Source organism: Ambystoma mexicanum, chromosome 4p, assembly GCF_040938575.1.
Source record: "Ambystoma mexicanum isolate Mex_15411 chromosome 4p, UKY_AmexF1_1, whole genome shotgun sequence".
NCBI lineage: Eukaryota > Metazoa > Chordata > Amphibia > Caudata > Ambystomatidae > Ambystoma > Ambystoma mexicanum.
Genome location: NC_090927.1, coordinates 1,282,947,982 through 1,282,967,453, shown reverse-complemented (window position 1 = coordinate 1,282,967,453; position 19,472 = coordinate 1,282,947,982).

Below are 19,472 nucleotides of genomic sequence, written 5' to 3'. Positions count from 1 at the left end.
AAAAAAATTTCGAAAACAAAAATGTCGACATCCTATACTTATAATGTAAAAAGTCATTTTTTAGAAAAAAAAATGTCGACAAAAAAATGTCACATAGAACTATCAACATCTCACCCAACACCCTCCTGCCACCCCCCCCCCCACACCCCCCACCACCACCCTCCCACCCCTCATACTCAACACATTCTAATTATATATTTATTTATTTATTTATTTATTCAATAAATAAATAACCAAAAAGAGTATCATTTACTATTGGGGGGGTCCCCCCCAACCCCCAACACCCCCCTGCCACCCCCCCACCCCCCCCCAACCACCCTCTCACCCCTCATACTCAACACATTCTAATTATATATTTATTTATTTTTTCAATAAATAAATAACCAAAAAGAGTTTAATTTACTATGGGGGGGTCCCCCCAACCCCCCTCACCCAACACCCCCCTGCCACACCCCCCCAACCACCCTCTCACCCTCATTCTCAACACATAGTAATTATATATTTATTTATTTATTTATTCAATAATTAAATAAATAAAAAGAGTATCATTTACTATGGGGATGTTCCCCAACCCCTCTCACCCAAGACCCCCTGCCACCCCCCCACACCCCCCACCCCTCATACTCAACATATCTTAGTTATATATATTTATTTATTTATTCATACAATAAATACAAAATTTCGAAAAAATATCGAAAAAATGTCGACATTATTGTTTGTCGACATTATTTTTTTCGACATTTATTTTTCGAAATTTGACTGTCGACATTTTGACTGTCGACATTATGACTGCCCACCCTGTTAGACAGCACAGGCCTGTGGGTGCCCAAAAGCAAGTGCGGAAAGTGGGCAGAGGCTGAAGGCGATTGGGTGAAGGGGCACCAGGACCCAGAAGGACACATGAGGGAGCCAGGCGAGAAAAGAGATTGGCCACCAGCATGCTGTTTAGAGAAGCGCTTGACATGCAGAGAGTTGGGGCCGGAAGAGCATAAAGATCTGGAGGGAAAGAATTTGGTGAGAAACAGTTGTACATAGCATGGTCCCTGGCCCCAGACAGCCTTATGGATGATGCAGAGGGATTTGAATTTGATCCTTGCAGCAACCGGGAGCCAGTAGAGAGATTTTAGGGCTGGAGAGATGTGGTCCCTGGGCTTGAGGCCGAGGATAAGCCTTGCAGCCCTATTATGGATAAGGTGGGGGGGCGTAGAGAGGAAAGGGGTAGATTAGGGAAGAGGCTGTTGCAGTAGTCCAGCCTAGAGAGTACCAGAGCTCTAGAGAAAATTGAAGTTGAAAGTGGACCATCTTGGCAAGGTCCTGGATGTGAGGGAGGAAATAAAGAAAGAGAGGAGTCAAAGATGACGCCAAGGTTTTTGGCTTCAGATGAAGGAGAAGGGAGAGAGCCCACAGAGGGTGGCCAGATTGAAGGGAAGAAAGAGGGAGCAGGAGCCCACATGAAAAGGATCTCAGTCTTGCTGCCGTTGGGGCAGAGCTCATTGGAGGCACACCAGGACTGGATGACAGATAGGAAGTCAGGAATGATGGAGGAAGTAAGGAGAGGATCAGAGGGATGTTTGAAGAAGAGTTGTGTGTCATCTGCATAATACTGGAAGTAAGGGGAGAAAGTGGGAATTAGGTGTTACAAGCGGAGCAAGAAAGATGTTAAAGAGCCAGGGAGAATGGTTGAACCCTGGGGAATGCCACAGGTGGAGATAGAGGTCGGAGAGGAGAAAGAGCCGCCACAGCTGGAGATAGAGGTCAGAGAGGAGAAAGAGCCCAGGATAACCTGGGAGGGATGGTCAGTGAGGAAGGAGGTCAGCCAGTCCAGTGCCCGCTCCGAGATAACAAGGGTATTGTGGAGCCATTTTATGAGAATGGAGTGGTTAACCGTATCAAATGCAGAGAAGAGATCAAGTAGAATGAGAACAGCTGGAGATTTGGAGCCAAGAGATGCAAGCAGTTGTTCACAGGTGTTCAGGAGAGTAGTTTCCTTGCCTCTGGATGCTTGGAATCTAGATTGATGGTCGTGTAGGCAACCGACAAGCTCAGTATGCTGTGTCAGTTTGGGGAAGACCAGCTTCTCCAAGAGTTTCCCAAGGAAGGGGGTGATAGGGATGGGGTGGTAATTAGCTGGACACAAGTGGTCCGCAGAAGGTTTTTTTCTGGAGGGGGCACACAAGATAGTGCTTGAGGGAAGAGGAGAAAGATCCAGAAGCAAGAGAGGGATTGCAGAAATGAGCAAGTGCAGGTGCAAGAGAACCGATACTGTCCTTAATAGTTCTGGAAGAACAGGGGGAGACCTGTTTAGAGGAGACCTTCATAGAGCGGACAACTCTAGTAACCTCATCGAAGGTATTAAGAACGAAGGTGGTGAGAAAGGCAGAACGGAGGATCGGAGGCCACAAGTGGCAGGGGGATGGGGGAAGGGGAAGGGGAAAAGGAAGATGGAGGGCTCAGGATACCCTGAGTTTTTCCAGTGAAGTGTGTGGCCAATGCATTGCAGAGGGCCTGAGAGGGAAGTGGCGAGGTGGAGACTGCGAATAATGGTCTACATCCTTGCAAACTTTAAAGAGTTCAGCTGTGTTATTGGATGCATCAAAGACGTGAGCCTGGATGTGGGCCCTTTCCTTAGAATGGATGGAGAGTCAGTATTGCCTTTGGAGACAGACAAATTTAAATCAAAAATTTGAATATTTAATTCTCAATACTTATTGGAATACCCGGACAGTCAACACAACTAAGTAGATACAGGCTCTATCTATTGTCTTGGGCTACTAGCCGATGATTTTAATTTGAATTTTATATCTTCAAATGCCCCTACTGATGGTCTGCATATTTCCGAGTCTAAAAGAAGGGGAAAAGTATCACAGAACAAACAACTGCTTGGGACTAACGTATGGTCAACAGGGATTTAGGAAAGGATATTCCAGCTAATCATACCTGGAATAGAGGTAGAAGCAGGTCCATAGCTGATTATATCCTCATATCCAGTATGTTTTAGGACAATTGTGAAAGGTTTGAGGTATAATAATAATAATAATAATAATAATAATAATAATAATAATAATAATAATAATAATAATAATAAAAAAGGTATCTCCTTCATCTGTCAGTGATCATACACACTCCATATTCAAATAAAGATTAATACTCTGAGGAGGGGACACAAGACTCACATGGTACCCAAGAATGATCACGAAATTTGCAAGATTGTCTGGTTATTGCAAAACAATGATCATGTTATAAAAAGTAGCTTTACTAAATTGTTTCAAAATTTAGATCTTCATGTGAATTCCTTTCTCAGGGATTATGGTTGCCCCATTTCCCTGTCTCAATATAGATGCCATTATTTTGAAGAGGCTGTTGCAATTAAAAAGAAAGAATTAGAGCAAAATGTAAGAAAATTACAGCACACTGGAGTCAATTAGAGTCATTAATATTACCAAACAACTTAATCTTATAAAAATCGGTTAAAAATCATACAAAATGATAATGTATCAAAGAGACTTGGAAGTGATGCTTAAACCTCGGAAATTAAAGAGCTTCTGGAACATAATAGGGGTGAATCTTTTAAAAACCACTCATGTAAATTCCACAGGGGAATCCACTTGTAAAACATATTTCTTGAAGATTCATGCATTTCCATCTGTGTCAGGAAATAGGGCTTGCCTATGGGAAGACTCCATTTGGATGCTGAACTTTGACATGGACGATAAAGTCCATCTTGGTACCTAGTTTCAAGAAGGGAGAAAGGGTTCTCCTTTCTAATTATAGACACACATCGCTCCTTGACTTGACAAGTAAGATTTTTTCAGTTATTATACACAAAATCTTAGAAACTGAATAAAACATTAACACATGCTGAACTGTAGGATGAAAACCAATCAGGTTTCTGACAGGGCATGGACATGGGCCTAAATACACATATTCTCTCTCTAATCCAACAACAATCAAGGGATTTTAATGCCCTATTTATGTGGCTTTTATACACCTGACAGAAGCATTTCATAGTCTACTGGTCCAAGTGATGATGTAAATTACGAGATACGGGTTGCTTGCTATACCAAATTAACATATTGGTAAATTAACATTCAGAAACTATATTTAAAGGTCAACTGGAGTTCAAAGGTGCTTTGTCAGAGGCCATTCCTTCCCATTGTGGACTGTGGCAGGGGTGCATGCTGGCCCTCACATTATTCAATTTATACATTGCCGATTTAGGAATTATTTTGAATTCCAGAGACACCTTCACACCTAAATTGGGGCATTTTCATATTCACCATCTTGCTTATGCTGATGATATCATATTGATGGGTCAACCACCTATGGGTCTCCAGAGAGAGCTGAACTCTAAATATATGAGTGATCTAGAGTTAGAAATAAATACACCAAAAACATTTTAATTTTCAGCCAATAAGACATATACAGAGGACAATATGCAATTAGAACAGGGAACAAGCTGGAAATATCTTGGAAAGAATTATGAACAACAGACCTCATCTGCATATCTGTTTAAAGAGCTACAGACTAAAGCTTCTGCATATACAGATGAAAGAAATAGATCTAAAGTTTGAAAAATTCTCACTTTTGCGGATGATCAAGTTTTACAAAGGTAAAATCATGCCCAGTCTATCTTATGAGCCTGAATCTAAATCGACTAAAATAAGATTGGACAAACTGGAAGGCAAGACTTGGAAATCTGTTTTAAACTTGCCAAAAGGAGTCCCTATCTCCACCATCCGCTTTGAAGTTGGCCTAAAATCTTTAGAAGCTTAAAGTCAGTGGAAAACGCTACTTGTGTACTATAAAATGCTTATGTTCCATTAGGGATCTTTATACACTAACTTACATGACATAATGAAGAATCCGACATGTCCCGTTTAAATAACTGGAGGATAGATATGCAGAATTTTTTGGTAAATCAAGATGCAGGTGGAAACCAAGTGAAGGAATCCTTAGTGCAAGTTAAGAAGAAGCTTAAGCTGAGGGATTGGATCTGTACGAGAACTACAATTATGAACTATTCATTATTTAGATTTCTACACATTAATTAAAAGGAATCCAATTATGTGCCCACATATCTTAAAAAATCCACGAATAGAAAGTGGACATTCAGTTTCTTGAGGCACAGGCTTAATTTATTACCTAACTGAGAAACAAGTAGTATTCTTGATAATTCACATAACACAAGTATGTCATATAGATATTGTAAAGGGGAGACAGTACAAGAAATGATAGAACATCTTTTTTTTTGCTTTATAAATGCACTTTTCAAGGTTTGCTAAGTCTTTCTCTGGGATTTAGAGATGTATAATGAGTGGGAATCAGATATCAATGTGTATAGTAGCAATTCATTTTTAGTTTGGGCTATTTGGTGTCGCTTGAGACACCTACAAAGCCCAAACTGTAGCATTCAAATCCAATTTCAAGTACACATAGGGAGGAATGGCATATGGCGAGGGACACAGAAGAATGACATTTGAGGAGAGACAAACAGTTGTTTGGCTATGAGCCCACCCATTCCCTGCCCATAGCTATGCTAATCACTATACCCACCCCCAACCATTCCTGCATCTGCCCACCCCAAAAAAACCCTCATGGGAACTCTTTGAGCTCGGTCATTTTAGGCAGAAAAATGCTGTTTTAATTTGAAAGAAATCTCCAAAAACCTCATAAAGCAAAAAAGTAAATCGTTTTTCACCATGCATATTATTCCATAAGTAAAGTCAGTGAACAGTATTATACATGAATGTGTAATTGAACAGTGTACAGTAAAAATGTTACTGTTTGTACACATTTCGAGTCAAGAAGAGGTCGATCTGGGTGATGCTGAAGAGATGAGACACCTGCATCTGTTGAAGTCCCCACTCGTGGCAGGATCGCAGCTCCCTGCTCAGTGTGTCTGCAATGGTGTTCTTGGTGCCTGCGAGGTGCAAGGGAACGAGGAACATGTCCCGGAGACTGGCCCAGCACCACAGGGACTGGGCTTCCACAGAGAGAGCCGGGGAGCAAGCCCCGCCCTGCTTCTGGTTGTAGAACATGGTGGTGGTGGGGTCGGTGATGATCCACACTACCTTCCCCTGTAGCTGAGGCTGAAACAACTTGAGGGCTGTGGAGTCAGAAATGAGAGACGGACACAAAGTTATGGTATTCTCAAAGTCAGACATTTTATTAAACAGAAGGGTGTTCAGAAAACGCATCTCTAGCCCTATTCTGAAGAGGAACTTCCCTACCTAGAAAAGTAAAACTAAAAATCAGTCAGTGTCAAGTAGTCAGTAACTTTAAAGCTGTCCTTATGTCTGAAACGCCTTAAGGCTGACCCTCACACTAGAAAAAAAATAACAAAGAGTGCAAGGAAATGTCTTTGACTTGATGTTAGCAAAAAGTGTTCACAACCAAAAATATAAGGATGACTCCAAAAAATGTGATCTCCAAGGAAAGACCCTTGGATCCAGAGGGTGGTTCCTTTCCCCTGGATTTTTAGGTACAATGGTAAGAGTGTCTATTTATCCAACAGCTCCTTTGTGTCTTCACTGGACTCACAAAGTTCTTGTTCAAACAATAAATTCCATAACAGTCTTTCTTTAGCTCTTCGTGTAACATTTGCGGATTGTCTGGTATACTCACCTTCAGGTGCCTGGTATTTTGCCTACCAGGACTTCTTTCATTGGCTTCTTAGATCCCCTGGAATACTCCCCTGCTAGGTATTGTCTCACAATGTCAGAATTTCATGTAACATTTGTGGATTGCCTGGTGTACTCCCCTGCCAGGAATCCTTCTATGAGGTTTTCAGATTAGCGGGTGTACTTCGCTGCCAGGAATCCTGAATCATGTCAGCTGCCTGGTTTACTTGCCTGCCAGATATTTCACATGGATCTTCACATTACCTGCTATACTCCCCTGCTAGGAATCTTTCAGTTGCCTGGTGTACACCCCTGCCAGGACTTCTTATTAATTTCAATATACCACAGTAGCACATACCCTGAGGTGCTTGGAAGTTTTGCTTATGGTAATGCCTGCCTCAGCTTTCCCCCACACTGACATCTCATGCATCTTTACTTCGTTGGGGTTTGTTGCTGCACTTTGTCTTGTCTGCATTCAAATATTCTTCTTATTGGATATTGAATTGGTATTGGGGTTTGTCTACATTCAAACCAATTTTGAGTATTGTCCGTATTAGCAATTTCATACCATTCAGTCACTCAGCTGCATGTGTGTTGGTATTCCCCAGGGTCGCCAACGACTTTGCTGCGCAGACTCACTGGTTGTTCACAGCATCTCTGACTCTTGTTGTGCCTCTGCGATAAAGCTTCCTCACTGGTTCGGCGTCTCACACTGTGCACACGTTCCCCAAGCATTTTCTTGCAGCTCTGCGATCTCTTGCATGCTCTCCTCCGTGGCCTGGTCCGGACAGCGCTGCCGCTCTGCCCGACCGTGTCTACAGGAGCTCCTTTGTGGCTCCCAGTGCTTCCACAGTCCTTTGAGTGTGCCTGATGCGCCTCTCCTCCTTCTCGCAACACCGGTATGTGTGTTTTGCATTCACAAGCCGCCGTCTGAATTTGAACGTTTTCTCTCGCACTGCTTTCGCCTGTACAGTTCTCTCCCACACTGCCTTTTCCATTAGTGCGGATGCCATTTTTAAATGTTTAAATGTCCAGTGCACTTTAGGTGCAGTAAAACAACTAGCCTGCACTTTAGGCTTTGGGTTTCCCATGGTTTGCATAAACTCCTTCCTCATCTTCCTTGTCTCAGTACCTGAATGGTTTATGATAGTTGAAGTACATAGATGTTGTTGTTGTAAGTGTGCGTGCTATCAGTGCATGTGCAGAAAATTATAGCTCAAAATTGTGAAATGGTTGGCGCAATTTGAAATACTTTACTTTGATGAAGTGTGCTCCAATTGGTCAAATTGTGCAAATTTGTCGGAATTGCTGTCGTAGTTCTTCAAAACTACATTTCCTAGCTCTCCCAACATTTATCACATGGGCGGCTTGTTAGCGTGCGGCTGTGTTTGGAAAGGCTGGTTTTCACTGCATTAAAAGAGGACTCACACCCTCAGTGGCTTTTTCTGTAAGTGTGCGTGCTATCAGTGTGTGTGTGTGTGGAAAATTATAGCTACGGGCTGTGAATTTGTTGCTACGATTTTAAATACTTTACTTTGATGAAAAGTGTGCTCCAATTGCCCTAATTGTGCTCTAGTTTTGAACATTAGCTCTAGAAAACATTGAGTAGCATTTTTGCAGACCTGCTGCTGACTTTGCAAGCCTGAACGTGTCAGAATTGCTGTTGTAGTTCTTCAAAATTACATTTCCCAGCTCTCCCGACCTTCTTCAACATGTGGCAGCGCGTTAGTGACAGTGTGTTTGAAGGGGCCAGTTTTTTCCCTGGTTTGCAACGGGTTGCAGCGATTCAGCGTCCTGCTTTGTTCCAATTTATCAATGTCTCTGCCCTCACCTGCAGTCCCCTGAAGCAGGGGACTGCAGGTGAGGGCTTCAGAAATTCTCATAAAATATCAAGAAATGGCCCTTTCACATAGTCCGGTACCAATGGATAAAAATCAGCTTCCGGTGCAACCTCTTTTCGCCAGAATACCAACCGAACAGGGTGGTGCCAAATATTTGGCTGATAACCATGTTATGTGTGACTTATTTGCTATGTCCACTTTGTCAGTCAATGTAGGGTCTGACTATCTAGGGACTCATTTCATACCAAATCATTATAAACAGTATGATAACTTGGATAAGTCATTTGTGCTCTCTAATGCTGACTTGGGTATGCCCCCTAGTCACCCTAATATGGCCAGCTATACAGTGAATATACCCCTATACAGACACCCCCAGACTGTTGTAGCAAGGCAGATGTGCATACAGTTACTGGTAACATAGCAAATCACCCAAGAGGAGGATCCCAGCCGGCATACTCCTTTGAATTCTAACTACACTACGGCACCCCTCTTATCTGATCCCAACAATACTACACACATGGAGAATATGGTAGTTTACCACCCTCTAATAACATCAAATCTACTACAGTAGGATTCAACAAAAAGCTTAAATGCATGTAATTAAACACAAGATCTCTAATTAGACCCTACTGGGGTAGCTGATCATAAACTACTCACAAAAATGCACCATTACAGAGTCCTGGCTGCATGATGCCACAGGGCCAGCCCTTTCACTTTCAGTTCCCCAAGTTTTCAACATATTGAGAGCGGACCGCATGAACGCCAAAGGCGGGAGAGTAGCGTTTATTTCCGATATGTCCTTACAGATTAGTAAGGTGGAGAATATTATCCTATCAGAATCTGAAGCAATATGGGTCACGTTGGAAATTGACCCCAACTCCACAGCTAACATCTTTCTCATCTACAGACCCCCCACATAGCATGCAGGCTTCCTGCTGCACCTAAGCGACCTGATATCACCCAGTCTCAAACCCCTAGTGAGAACATCATTATGGTGATTTTAATCTTGGATTTGCTAAAACTTCTGATGCATTGTCCATGATGGTCAAGACCGCTTCCCTTGCCCTGGGTTTCAATCAGCACATGAACTTGCCTACCCATAACAAACGCATGATATTAGACTGGGTACTTACACAGAACATCATCATTGTGGATCTAGAAATTAAGCCATGCCCATGGTCTGACCATGAAGCATGTCCACACTAACCCCAATAATTTGCTCAATCTGAACTCAGCTGATGAATTGGCAGCTAGATATCCAAATATGCTTGAGAAGGCTGTTCACAGCATGCCCCAGGTGAAATCTCACTTGTTGACAATTCAGCCCAACAAAATCTGGTACTCAGCTGATATCCAGAATCTTAAAAAACCCAAGATCAAAGCTCTGAAGCAATGGGAGAAAACTAAATCCATTGACGATAATATTACCTATTCCCTTGATGTGAAGGCACACAAAGCAGCCGCCTGTGATGGAAAATAACTATCTTTTGACCAAAGAATTGCGTGAGCTGCCACCAATCCTAAGAATCTCTTCAGAATTCAAAAGGAATCGGAGGATCCCTGTCCCCTACCATCGCAGGTGATCAAAGACTTCAATTGGTGTATGAACATACAAAAGGCCCTGACAGACAAGTAAAACAAAAATTCGGACCGATATTGCTGCCAAAGGTGCAGGGGCAAAAGTTAAAAAAAAATACAGTACCCCCAAGGATTAATGCAATCCTCCCCAAATATCCAGTAACTGAGCAAGACTTAGTAGAGGTACTAAGGAAACTTAAGCCTACGACCTGCAAAGGGGAAATTTGTCCTGCCCTTAAGTCATGCGTCCCTCAGTTGGTCGCTCTGATCACATTTGTGAATGTCTCATTTAGGGAACATTCTTAACCAGCTTGTATCATACAAGCATGGATCTCTCCCTTGATCAAAAAGCCTTCCCTGGAACCTAATGTACCAGGTAATTACTGGCCCATTACCAATGTTCCCTATCTACTAAAAATACTAGACAAGGAGGCTCACTTACAAATTGGAGTTTCTTTTCGGTCACAAAATCCTGGAACAGAAACAATCTGGGTTTCGATGTGCTCACAGCACTGAGTCCACTATATTAGACTTGAAAACAAATATTTTCAAGACCTTTGAGAGGAAACAGCACTGCTCGTGCTGTTGGATCTGTCCGCAGGGTTTGATTTAGTGGGCAACTCTATACTGGCGGATAGACTACATAGCAGAGCAGCTTTTTCTTCATCAGCTGCAGAGTGGCTAAAATCCTTTCTCTCTGAGCGCAAGGCCAACGTTTTCTTTGAGGAGTCTATTGCAGAGGAGTTTCCGGTAACATATGGGATTCCACAAAGCCTGTGCACGTCGCCTACACTGATCAATATCTTTATGCTACCCCTATTTGAACAACTGGCATAATCTATGGCAACTATGCAGATGACATTCAATGCCTTATTCCCCTCTCTGGGAATTACATCTCTGACTCCATCACCCTGAACTCCAACTATGGTTTGAATCAAACCTGGATGCGAGCTAATAGGCTTGCGCTCAATGACTCCAAGATGGAGCTCATGGTTATGGGTACTACACCAGAACTACGCAAAATAAGCCCAGAATATCGACACTTTGACATTGCAGGATGTACTATCATTACCCAACCCCAAGTTTAGACCTTAGGAGTCACCCTGGATCAAGAGTTTACCATGAAAGCACAAGTCAAGTTAATAGCCATGTCTCTGGCACTTCCTACCATCTGGGATTGCTCGCTCAGCTCCACCCCTTTTTTAATCCCACCAACTGCACTTCTATTGCATGAGCCGTCATAGGGGAAAAGCTGGACTATTGCTCCAGGTCATTGCTAGGCATTGCAAAGAGTGAACTCACCTGTCTGCAGGTCAGCCAGAACAACGGTGTACGCATTGTGGCGGGATTGCACAGATCAGACCATGTGTCTGCGGCTAGAAAAGCTCTACACTGGCTTGCTGTTAAGTAGCAGGATCTCTTTTCGAGTACATCGCATCACACACAGATGCTTGCATGGACAGCGTCCCAGGTACCTGTGGAGCAGTATCACATGGTTGCCAGCCCGAAGAGTTCTAAGATTCAATAATGCCTGTCTCTTGGAAATACCATGGGTAAGACTTTCCATCATGGCCCAGGGATCCTTTCCTGACGCAGCCCCCAAAAACTGGAATGCGCTGCCTCCTGATCTGAGAGCATGCACTTTACTAGCCGTTTTCAAGAGTGGGCTGAAAACCGCCCTGTTTTATTAAGCCCCCGCACTACCTGATTGATGCCCCCTGTGCCTGACCCCGATTACTTGTTCCTTGTTGCGGTTGTCTCGTCTAAGCGCCTCCATGCCTCAGGGCTTCTGTTCTGTGCTATATAAATAAATAAAAGTCTCACATAAAAATACATCAGAAACAGAATATGTTATGTGTGAGTTGTGAATGTTTGACTAAAGTGATATAGAGGAAAGGTTTTCTGACTTTTACTATAGGGCGGAACTGTTAGATGACAAGCCATTAGGAACTCTGGTATTATAGGGTCTTCCTCAGGGGAAAGGGGGAATACTGCATCTAATCCGATGGGGGTCACCACCTCCCCCAGTAGTTGTCTCCTCTCATGAGATCCTCCCTGATATAGCACCCCCTATGGTCAGGAACAGGTAGCAGCTGCCGCCCACTGGCCACATGGGAGGAGGTCACCACTGGGAAATCAGTGATGACTCCACCGTATTCATCACAGGGCCCAGAGCCAGAGGCCTATGGCACGAGACTGTTCTGTGTGATCTTCCCTAACCCTATAGAGAAGCATTGGTGGTGAACGTGGCCTGGTACATGGGGATCCGAAAGGGAACTCCTTGAGTGAGATTCAGCTGCACCGCCCATCATTGCAGAGCCTGTAGGAATGCCCAATTGTGGGTGATCTTGTCTGTCCAAGTGCCTGTGACTTGTTGCCACCTGTCATCTAGGAACTCCTGGAGAGGCCACATCTGGAGCCTGTAAAAGGGCACAAGATGGGTGCAGGAAGACATCAAGCCCAACAGGGATTTGATGGACCAGACTGTTGCGATGGATGCTGCCGACAGCCGCTGAACCTTCCCTAGGATGGCCTTCACCCTCAGCTCCGAAGGGGTCGCTAGACAGGAGACCGTGTTGAGACGGGCTCCCAGAAACAGAGCGTTATGTGATGGCACCATGCAGGGCTTCGGATAATTGATGGTAAATCAGCACTAAGTCAGAAGGCGTATGGTCTCGGCTGTGTGCTGGGTCGCCAGCACGTTAGAGCAGGAGCAAATGAGCCAGTCATCCAGATAAGAGTAGACGTGTATGCCCTGGCGGAGTAGGTGCGCTGCTACCATGGGCCGAGCATTTTGTAAATACCCACAGAGCCAATTTCAGGGCGAAGAACAGGGCCTTGAACTGCTAATGCTGTGCCTGGATGGAAAAATGCAGGAGGCTCTGGTGCTTGCAGTGGTTGAGATTGTCGAAGTATGCGTCCTCCAGGTCAAGAGTTGCCAGAAAATCCCCTTCCTCCAGCTAGTCGAGCACATGCTGCAACATGATCATCCTGAACCTTCGGGACTTCAGGTACGTGTTTAGGCATCTTAAGTCTAGGATTGGTAGTCACCCACCTGACTTCTTCCTTACTAGAAAGCATCTGGAGCACACTCGGGAGCCCCAGAGGTGCAGGAGTAACAGTTCTATTGCCCCTTTTCGCAGCAATACCTGAACCTCCTGTGGTAGTTGGGCCATGTGCAGTTCTTGATGCGCTACAGGAGGAATGTGGGGGCACCTGTTTTGAAATTCCAAAGCATGCCCCTGCAGAAGAACGTCCAGCACCCATTTGGCTGTGGTGATCTTTCCCCACTGCTCGACAAAGTTCGATGACAAAACCTCCCACTGGGCTGTGAAAGTGGGGGAGCGGGTCCACAGCCAGTTTAGGCCTGCTTGGGTGTCTGCGTCCTGGATGGCGGACGGCTTTGGCCTCCACTGCAGTAGGCCTGCGATAGGATTCCTTGTAGGATTACTGGGTGGAGGAGTAAGAAGGCTGACAATAGGGGGTAGAGTACCCCTTGGAGGACCTGGAAACTCTCCCCTTCAGGGAACATAAGGATGACCTACTTTGCTGCAGGGTCCACAGAGAGTGCGCTGTCTCTGGGTCTGTTTGGATGGCTTGGAGAGTCTGATCCACAGCCTTCCCAAAGAGGTTGTCACCATCAAATGGCATGTCCACAATCTTGGTCTGCACATACACAGCAGCTCGAAAATGTGTTGCGTTCAGCCTACCCTAGCGCCATAGTCCCACACCATTCCTCATTTGATGGAACCCTGTTTCCACTATACCGAGGGACACTGTCATTGCGTGATCCAATGTCACTTCTCCGATCTGGAATAGGGTCGAAGGCTTTGGCCTTCTTGTCATCATGGAGGAAGTCCAGGATAGGACCGAGCTTGTACCAAAGCTCTCTGCCGTATTGAGACAAGGTGGCAATTGCGTTGGTGACCTTGATGGTAGATGCCACAGTGTAAATGACATGCTCGCCGGCACATCCAGCTTCTTGCATTCCTGGTCCGGAGCACCATAGAGGGGGTTGGACGATCGCTTCCTGGTGGCCGCCAACACCACTGAGTCCATAGAAGGCTGAGACCCGAGACCTCTGGGTGCCGAATCCAGAGCCTGATACTTCTTTTCCAGCCTGTCATGCTTTGAAGGCATAGTACTCAGAGTTTTTATGATAGCCAACCTGTCTTCCCAAACGTTGTTCAACAACTGGACCAACACAACAGTCTTCCTTGAGGACTCCCTGCATTTAAAAAGGAAGCCCTCCTTTTTTAATTGAAAACCTTGGATGCCTTTGAGATGATGTAGTGGAAGGAGCTAATCTCATCCGGTGGTGAAGCCCTGGCCGGCTTTTCAACATCTGGAGGTTCCCCGTCGGCAGGAACATAATCCACAAACTCATCAGTGTGAGTCACAGTGGTATCAGTGTCGGTGCCAGTGTCTGTGCGTACTGGTTCCTCCTCCACTGGGAGCAAGCCCTGACCCCAAGGTGACAGGCGTCCTACGGGCAATAACAGCCGCCGCTTAGGTGGCCTGGACTGACTTCTGGCCAGACTCCTGGCTGGACAAGGCACTGGAGCAGCCCGCAGCCGCTGTTGAATTTCCACCACCAAAGTATGCAAGTTGGTCAGGATGTCCAGCGAGATACCCCTTTGTGTAGTGGGGCAGAAGCCAGGCTGGAACTCCTTGGAGCACCAAATGGCCGGAATGGCTCACAAAACAGTGATCCTTCCTGAGACATAGGCCCCTAGCATCCTTCATGGTCTGAATAGAAGTCCTCTGGAAGATCGTTCTACAAACTGGTTTAAATATGTGGTGATTTCCTTTGGGATCCCATGAAAACTCTGAGACCCCTAGGTGCGTCTGAGAATGAAATTCCTAAGTGGAAGCAGTTCCTTCAATCTTTCAACATCCTGTGGGAAGGAGGCAATGATGGGGATATGCAGAATAGTCGCTGCTGAAGCTGAGGTTGTGATCATGGACGTAGGCCTCAGGAGACAAAGAGACTTTCAGAGAAGTTGTCATAAAAGTGGAGAAGACAGTCGCTGCTGAACTTTTCGTTGATAATGGAACAAATCCTGATTTTGTCGACAGGGCGGTTGACAAGGAGGTCATGGACGAAGCAGTTATCGATGTTGCAATGGTCTTGATCATTGACAAAGAGGCCGGCACCGAAGCAGTGGTCCTGGTGGACGGCATTGAAGTTGACGGGGCCTGCGCTGTGGACGACGATGAAAGAGGAGCCATGGTCTGGCCCTTAGAAGGCTTGCTCTTTGATGACTTGTGTTTCAATGGGGTGAAGGACTTCCTCACAGATGTAGGGCACCCACCCGGCAGGCTAACCGCCGATGGAGATCGCGATGGAGATTACCTTTTCGCAAACTTGGTCCCACAGCCGCAGCAACCATTGGGGGAACCGACAGAGCGTGAGTTTTGCCTTCTTTTAGATCTCCCCAGTAGGAGCGTCCTCAAAGTACCTTGGCATCTTCTTTCCAGAGGGAGTACACTCATGAGACCTATTGGTCCTAGACGTGGCATGACTGTGCCCGGAGGCCGCATCAGAGGCCTTCTCCTGATCGAGCCAAGCCACTAAGCCACTATCCCGCTGTGGCGATCCTTCAACGAAAACCACAAAGATCTCAGAGCCTTCCGCAACGTGATCTGGGTTAAGACAATAAAGGCACTTGAGGTGCCGATACTCGACAAAAATGTTCTTCATGCTGCAGGACTCACAGGCCCTGAAGAGACTCTTCTTCGCTGCATCGAACATGATCTAGGTGAGATGTAGGCCTAAGACTGGTACTGCTGGAGTCACGGAGAGAAGATCCAATGATGAAAAGACTATCTTCGCCGACAACAGGTCTCTGCTGCCGGTACCACTGTGTGACGGTTGATTAAAAAAAGATGAAGAAGAAACTCAAGAGCAGTCACAAAACTGCACAAAATCCATGAATTTCGAGGAGTGAATCAGGAGGACTCCCAACCCTAGAAACATGCATTAAAATCTGAATATGGTCACCAGGGGTGGAGTTTAGGAGGACGAGTGTCATTGGCTGGGGCAGTATGACCCAAAGGACACTGATTGGCTATAGATGAGACAAGCAGTTCTCAGTCTAAAGTGAAACTGCTTTCTTTAAACCGAGGATTCCCAGCCTGATGACAGGGAATATTCATGAGCATGTGAATCCATGCAAGACCCCATGCTGGAGAAATGTGCAAATATTTTCTGCTATAATTACACAATTGAATGGTACTTAATTTACGGGCCTTGGAAGGATGAAGGGTTGAATGGGCCCTGCTGGGATTTGGACTGGAGAAGCATCCAGCAGCCCCATTTCAGAGATGAACCTGTAGGAGTTGGGGGCTGTGAGTTACAGGGCTTCATGCACATGTAGTGTTAGTGTGGGCTTTGCACAGAAACATAGAAATACAAACATCATAAGTGGCAAATGCAGCCGGCGCGCACCAGATGGGAAATGCACACATTCTCATAAAGAACATGTTAAAAACATTTTATTTCAGGATAATATTTCATTTGACTGGCTTGCACTTTTTTAAATACTAATATAAACTAACAGGCTAACGCTTCCAAGTAACCTGTAACATGTTATTAACAAATTAGTGCAAATTGGTCCAGATGAAATAACTTGAAAACGGCTTTGGAAAATACTCTTCTGCAATGGGGTTTAGTTGTGCAAGTTATACTCTGTGTGGTTTTATTCAATGAGAGTTGAAGCATAGCATGAGCTGCGAAGATGGAATGTGTCCTCTGTGAGGCACCATTGTTAAGTCAGGAAGCCAAAGGAGGAGAAATGTATCTTATTACTGTCTAACAGTAATACCCCGTGGGGTTCAGTGGGATGATCAGGGCGAGGCGAAGGACCTCTGTTGACTGACAAAGGAAGATTATAAGTGGAACTGGGGGTGAATGTGCAAGTTCAGATGTCCAGAAACTTCATGGGAGACAGGCAGACATCCACTGGCATCCAGGGATTGACATTCTGGAGAAATCCTCAAGCTGGGCTGAGACAGTGCCGGCAAGCAGCCTGGGACGCTTTGATGAAACAGTGTTGGCAGGCTTGCTGGGGTCGTGACATCCTTATCGGTGGGCGAACCAAGTGAGAAGGTTTTCCACATTCAGCTGTGCCAGGAATCTCGACAATTCCTAGGTGAATATGAGTCATAAGTGAGGATTTACTGCGTGAATTCACGAGGGGGCAGCCAGATAGGCAGGCTTCGATGTACAGTGTTTCTCAATATTTTATGCGTAGGCGCTTTCAAATGTTCATGAAGGAAATTGCATTGCTGTTATGATTTTTTTTCTTCTCTCTCAAACTGCATCGCCTGCCAATGTCATTGCATACAAGGTCATTTGGTAACATGGTGCTCAATGGAGCCTTTTAATGTGTGCAAATATTTCCATGTAAAATATCACTTCACAGTTGTATGTATTTATGGCTTGTACCGCATAATGTATTTGATCTGAACCAAGTTGAATCCCATTAGTAAACAAAAGTAGAAATTCAAAGCAAGCAACTTCGGTTTTATTTTCATGACTGTACTCATTAGCACAGAGTCTGAGAGTTCACAGGGACTGGAACTATTTTACCATAGGTGGTAATTCATTTTACAACTGATGGTAAAATCTGAAGTAGGTTTTTGGTTTTCCTAGTAAGTGGGTTTAGGAGTGTATAGTGTGTGTGTATAAAATTACCTGTTTCTAACGTGATATGTGTTGCACTTTGGCTGCTAGAGCATACATCAGCATCGTAGATAAGTTGCTGAGAGAAAGTTATAATATCACATACTAAGTGTAATAAGAACGGTAGCTGGAACTGTAAAAAAAAACTGGGATAAAGGACAGGTGTTAGACTATATTCTGAGGAGAGTGTTACCACTATAAAAGGGAATCCACCAGTGCATCACTGCAATAATAATATACATTAATAAGATACCACGATAATAAAACACCCCAAGAATAGGGGTAACTTCTCCATAAAATATATCTAACATATTTGGTGTGTTGGCCATTGGGAATTTTAAAACAGTTACTGGGTGTGGCATTGCGTTAGGCATAGCCATTCTGTGCACTTAAATGGTGAATTTGTTCATTTGAATCACACAAAGGTACCAACATGTCTCAAATTGAAGCTCATTTTTCTGATCTGGCAAACAACCTTGAGGCAAAACTCTGTGCACATGGAGTTTGGTCTGCAGAAAGACAGGATTTGCGTGGAAGTGGAGAAAGAGTTACTACAAACATTTTTTAAGGAAGGGAGCATCGTGCAAGTATGCCTCCTGATACTTTTTAGAGCTCCAGACCGAAAGGAGCAGAAGAATTGTATCATAAGGTGTTATGCTTGATTTATGCTTGATCCAAAATGGCGCGGGTGCGCAATGCATTCTGGGAGCGCTCGGAGCCATGTTGGATATTTACTTCATATCGCAGTGAAAGGCTGCACACATTTTGCTGAGTATTAGATTCACAGTGCTGAGACAAACATGCTTTTCCAAACCTGGTATGCGGTCAAGGCCATTTCTGCCGGGAAAGCTAACGTTGTTATGACTTGCTACTGTTCTCCGTGGAGCGTGTTTTTAGAGAAGGGAGGCACTGCGTTCCTTGGGGGGAGCTCTCGATTGACCCAGCTGGCAACCGACGGCTGTTCCTGAACTGCGCAAGTGCAATTTCCTGAATGTTCGAGAATTAACTCCCCTTTGTGGAGTGTGTATATTGGCGGAAACCCTGAGGTGGTCAGGTGAGACTTCAGCCGGAGAAGGACACTTACGTCCGGCCTTCCTGTGAGCTGTGGTGCTCTTGGCCTGGCTGTTCCCGGGGTCTTCCAGCCGCTTCTGGACGAGATGAGGAATTCTGTTACGCTCACGGTGATGTATTTCTTTTTGACTTCTTTACTTCTTCTGTGATTTATGTCCTTATTATTTTTATGAGTTATTTCTATGTACCTGTAAACTTTGAATAAATAGCCGTGAAGAGCTGATTATCTTCTAAGAGTGCGTGGCTGTGAGTTATTGTGTCTGTCTGTTTAAGGTTCAAAGTATTTGCTCTATAATTGCATTAATGATTTATGGTTGTTTCGTGCACTTTTCGGAGAAGAGCAGTACATTTTTGGCGTCACGAACAGTATGTACGTGATGAGTTGTTCCGTGCATCCAAGAATCTGTTGAAACGTAGATAGGATTTGGTTGTCGTGTAAGTGAAGTTTTGAATAGTGACGTTTTTTTCTCCTTTCTCGTTGTTGTAAGTGTTTGTGTGCCTGTGGGAGTGATTGCAGTGTGGAGAAGAAAATATATAGATTCAACAAGGTTTTGATTTGCTTGTGATAATGAGTAGTTTGTTCAAGAAGAAGAACGTTGCCGCTGGCGGTGACTGTTCTGATGTTGTTATTCCAGGTTGGACTAAGAGTCCGTATGATAAGTTGGCTCAGGCGTG